Below are 5,598 nucleotides of genomic sequence, written 5' to 3'. Positions count from 1 at the left end.
CTTATATTCCCTTGCTTTCTTTTTAATTTCTGTAAGATATGTAATGATAGTCCATTTAATTTTTCTAATGTTTGTAATTTCTTTCTCTATAAAAGTTTCTAGATTTGTATTAATATTTCCAAAGAAATAACTTTGTGATCTGCTTCTTTCCTCCCTGTTTCTATTTTCTAATTGATTTGTACTATTATCTTTATTTTGTCCTTCCTTCTACTTACTTTGGGTTATTACTTCCTTTCTTACTACTTTTTAACGTAGAGACTCAGGTCACTAATTTTTATAATTTTTTTATTATAGATATTTAAAACTACAAATTTCTGTCCAAATCATGCATCCCCAGAATAAATTCCACTGGATAATGATGTGTATTATCCATTTCATACATCACTAGATATTACCTGCTAATATTTTTCAGGATTAAAATGTCTATTTTCATTTCCTTTTACAAAAGGAATACATATATGTAAATGTAAACATATACTTGTTAACTAGGAGTAAATTAAAAGGAAATGACAGGCTAGTAATGTTGAAATTTCAGAGCATAGTGAAGAGTAATTGAAATCTTCATCTCGTGCAAGAAAAACTGACAATAAGAAGTAAGAATATTTCTCTAGTATCCCCACTAGTCTTAGATTTCTTCACTTAAAGGGCATTTCCAGGGGTGCCTGGGTGGCTCAGTCAGTTAAGCATCAGACTTTTGGTTTCAGCTCAGGTCATGATCCGCAGAGTCTGCTTGAGATTTCCTCCCTCTCCCTTCTCCTCTGCCCCTACCTTCCCCACCTTAAATAAATAATAAATAAATAAAATCTTTTTTTAAAAAATTTATTATTTATTTATTTATTTATTTGAGTAAGAGTGACAGAGATCACAGAAGGAAAAGGAGAAGCAGACTCACCGCTTAGCAGGGATCCCGATGTGGGGCTTGATTCCAGGACCCTGAGATCATGACCTGACCTGAAGGCAGATGCTTAACTGACTGAGCCACCCAGGCACCCCAGAATCTTCTTTTCCTAAAAAGGGCATTTCCAATTCTGTCCGCAGCTGGAACCCAGGGTTTACCAGCAAGCTAAAAGTTTCATATATCACCATTCATGTATTTTAGAAATGGGCAAAAGAGGGACAAAAAGTAGAAGTCCTCCTCTACAATAGTCCAGTAGTGTATACAGTGCTACTTTTCCCAACATTAAAGGGAATACCAAGTTATAAAGCATTGAAAGTTGCACATTAATTTTCCATACGTATGTTTACATCTTTAGCTTACGATTTCAGGGAAATCTAACGCGCCTCTATGATTGTTTTTGCAGCTAATTTTAACATAATAATTCGAGTTAATGTGTAACTACACCAGATCTCAGCTGCTCCTACAGGGTACACTTGTGTCCGCTGTAATTACAACTTATACTAAACATACCAAATGAGCACATGAAAAACCTATGATGTGCTTAATTACACAAATGCCATTTAATCACTCTTCTTTCTAAAACTAGGCAATATCTGTTTCTAAAAAAACATCAGGGAAATAAAACTATCAAATGATACACTTGCAACAAGTGGAATTTCCAGTTGTGATTGCTTAATAGTTTTTTTTATTATGTTCAGTTAACCAGCATAGAGTACATCATTAGTTTTTGATATAGTGTTCAGTGATTCATTAGTCGCGTGTAACACCCAGTGCTCATCACAACACAGGCCCTCCTTAATACCCCTCACCTGGTTATCCAGTTCCCCCACCCTCCCCTTCTGTAACCCTTCATTTGTTTCCTGGAGCCAGAGTAGTTTTAAAATATAGTATAATATAGTCTTTCATGGTAATTGTTTTCTGTACCCCCTCACATTCTGGATGTCAAGAAAAGCCTTTAGATATATTTGCACTATTATTGTTGCATTACAAATATTGCCTAATTATCATGTCCATTAACTATACTGCACTTCTCTAAGGTACAGAGCATATTTTTCTCATAATGGAAACCCCCAGTCCCCAGTGCCTTGCCGAGTGCTGGCAGAAATTAAGTGTTGAATAAGAGTATCGTACGAATGGGGAATTAACAAAGGAGGAGAAGGTAGTTGATCATGTCTGGAAAGCCTAGAAGCTCTTCCAGGCAGAGAAATGGACCAAGGGCATTTGAGGTCCAGAAAGCTGTTTGCAAAGGCAAGTAGATTTTGCTCATTTATTCAACAAATATTTATTGAGCCCATTATACATGCTAGACTTTGGGATATAATCTAAGGCAATAACATATATGGTCCCAGGTGTCATGAAGCTTATGGTTTATGAAAAAAATGTGTTCAGCTAATAAATCACTCAAAAGTGTGTTCCTATAACTGAAATAAGTGTATAAAGCAATATAAGTGCATATAATAAACGGAATTAATGCCTGTTCCCGAGTTAATTGAGCATGTTTTATAATGCTAATTTGTCTCTACTCGGGAATTATTTAGAACTTAAAAAAATTAGTAGTCATTCCTGGAGTTGAAGCCCTTGCATATAGTGTTACATTATCTGTTATGTAACATTCATGCTGTCTACTTACGTATATTAGATCACTTAAAGCATAGAGCAAGGTGCTCACAGCTAAAAATATCAATTCTTCCCCCCAATCCCACGTGCTATTTAGGTCATACATTTTACTTTTAACATGCGCTTTAAGCATACAATATATCACTATATTTTCTTTAGACAAAGCTATCTATTACGGCTCTTAAAAGTAAGGAAAGAAAACTGAAATCTATGCTTTTATTCATTTATTCCATATCAGGGTTCATCCTTCTTTTTGATTTATCCATCTTTTTGTCTGATTTCATAGTCCTTCTGCCTGAATATCTCTCGTGGTGCAAGTCTACTAGAAATAAATTGTGAGTGTGTGTGTGCATAAAGCAGATGTTTTTTCCTTCACTTTGACAGATATTTGGGGGTGTATAGAATCCTATGTGGGCAGTTTTTATGTATTTATTTTGCAACACTAAATACAGCAATTTGGTGTATCTGGCTTGCATGACTCCAGATGAGAAGCATGCTGCAGTTCTTCGGTCCTCTTTATGTAACGTGTCTTTTTTCTCTGGCTGCCTTCAAGTTTTCCTCATTTTCATTTATTTTCTGCAGTTGAATATAACAGGTGGGCGTGGGGTGTGTCTTTGTGTGTCTGTCACTAATTTTGGAAAAATTTTTGCCATTATTTCCTCAATTATTTCTCTTCTCCATTTTCTTTTTCTTTTCCTTCTGGGATTCCAAGAATACATTTATTAAACCAGTTAATATTGTCCAATAGTCCTTGGATCCTCTCTTCGACTTTCATGCTTTTTTTGTTTTTTACCTATCTTTGAGGTTATTAATTTTTTTTCTTTTCTTTTTTGGGGGGTATGTGGAGCATAGGGAGCATTTTTGATTGGCTGTATTGGGCATAAACATGTTGAAGGTATTCCTTATCTTTGTTACTGTTTTTTGTTTGTTTCTAGCTTTTTTGTTTCTTTCTTATAGATTCCACTTTGCTGAAATTACCCATTTCATCTTGCATGCTGTCTACCTTTTTCTTTCTTTTTTTTTTTTTTAAAGATTTTATTTATTTATTCGACAGAGATAGAGAATCCAGCGAGAGAGGGAACACAAGCAGGGGGAGTGGGAGAGGAAGAAGCAGGCTCATAGCGGAGGAGCCTGATGTGGGGCTCGATCCCATAATGCCGGGATCATGCCCTGAGCCGAAGGCAGACGCTTAACTGCTGTGCCACCCAGGTGCCCCATCTGTCTACCTTTTTCATTAGAGATTTTATCATATTACAATTGAATCTTGAATAAGTTGGGGTTTGGGTCATCAACCTCCCGTGCAGTCAAAAATCTACATAGGACTTTTGACTCCCCCTCAATAGCCAATTGTGGTTTGTGGGTTTTTTTTTTTTTTTTGTAAATTCTTAATTTTGGCTAATATTGACTGTAATCACTACTACCACAGATTTATTATGGCTGAGAGGAGTTATTCACCAGATATTCTGTTGTCATTAAACACTAAAAATTAGGAAAAGACTGGAGGGTATTTAAAATGGTATAAGGAGAGGAAAGCAGAAGGTCAAGGGAGAACATGAAGCCCTGCCCAGCCTTGTTACCCAAAATGAGTAACCGCATCTGATCTAACTGAAATGCCAGCCTCTGCAAAAAGGTTTTCAGAAAAAGGTCGCATAACAATTATTCGCTGGACAAAAAAAAAGTCGATGTTTCTAGAAAAGGTCTTGACATGAAAGACCCAACTTAGGAACAATTATACCTAGCACCATGACAGAGCTGGGCTCCCAGCAGCCTGGCACCCATTAAAATGCTATTGTGGATGCAGAAATCTGTAGGAACTAGCTCTCACTCACAGATGTATGTGATGTTTTACAGCGTGGAGATGTAGACGCTTCTCTCTTATGCATGTAGATGTCATCCGGAAAAGGCTTCTTCCTGCTGCCACATTCAAGGAAATTCTTAGCTGTAGGAATATTACTTATTTTCACTGTGAACTCCTGGAGGTGCAGACAGGATAGTGGGGACTTTCTCTTCTAGAGCCAGAATGGTTTGGAGCAGAATCATGTCCACAAGGCTCAGCTGATTACTAACAAAACCTCTTTCGCCCATGATCCTTTAAAACCATTTCAAACCCAGGCAAGCATCTAATTATAGCCTCTGGGCCATGTTAACCAGTGGTTTTTGTTGATCATCTGGTTTCAAGAAAGGATGCATGATAATCAGTTCCAGCAGATCTAGCGTCCCCTCCATGTGTATGTCAATGAGGGCTCTGTCCTTGAGGTCCTAGATGGTGCTTCCCTACTATGTAGTGGAGGATGCGTCCAGTCTGCACCAACTTCATTCCATCACTTTCACCCGTTGGCACCATCTCTGGTTACCATCCTGCAACTTCTGCAACTGTTCTGCTGTTTCTAAGAATACTTCATCCAACTCGATCCAGTGGCAACTAAAACCCAACTTGTGGATTCCATCAGGCCTCTTCCGCTCTGAGAGTGGAGCTTGGGCTTCCCTGCCCTGATGGCCTTTCGGGCTTTCTGCAGTCCTCGTGGAGCACCCAGAGCCATCCAATGTGTCCTGCAAGCAGTCTGCCGCCCGATAGCCTGTTGTTCACTGGAAGTCTCACCAATAACATAAACAACCGATTAACACATACTGTGTATGTTACATGCATCGTATGCTGCATTAGAATAAAGTAAGCTGAACAAGATAAAAATCATAAAGAAGAGAAAATATTTTAGAGTACTGTACTGTATTTTTTTAAAAAAATCCATGTAAATGTAGATCCATATAGTTCAAACCCATGCTGTTCAAGGGTCAACTGTGTAACATTAATTTCAACATTCTGCTCATAGCTTTTCAATATATGTCTCAAATATGAGCCTAGTTTTATTGATTATCTTTGTCTCTTGGAAATGCATTGTTCATTATTTGATTTTTCATAAACCTTGTAATATTTTGTAGAAAGAAAATAGACATTCTATATAAGACTGTAGTTACTGAGGTAAAGAACACTTTTGGGGGGGGCTAGAAATTATCATGCCTCTCCTTCTGGAGACCTTTATTGTGCAGATTTGAAGCCATCTAAAGAGAAGTGGCCTTGGTTTGGG

At 37.5% G+C, this 5,598-nt stretch overlaps 1 pseudogene; it reads right to left on the bottom strand.

Annotated features, from left to right (window-relative positions):
* Positions 1 to 4,329: 4,329 nt before the first annotated feature.
* LOC113254229 (glutathione S-transferase A4-like) lies at positions 4,330 to 5,055 on the bottom strand (annotated as a pseudogene).
* Between the last annotated feature and the right edge of the window lie 543 nt (positions 5,056 to 5,598).

This window comes from Ursus arctos, unplaced genomic scaffold (assembly GCF_023065955.2).
Source record: "Ursus arctos isolate Adak ecotype North America unplaced genomic scaffold, UrsArc2.0 scaffold_12, whole genome shotgun sequence".
NCBI lineage: Eukaryota > Metazoa > Chordata > Mammalia > Carnivora > Ursidae > Ursus > Ursus arctos.
Note: the sequence above shows the minus strand (reverse complement) of the source record. Positions and strands in the feature narration are given on the sequence as shown.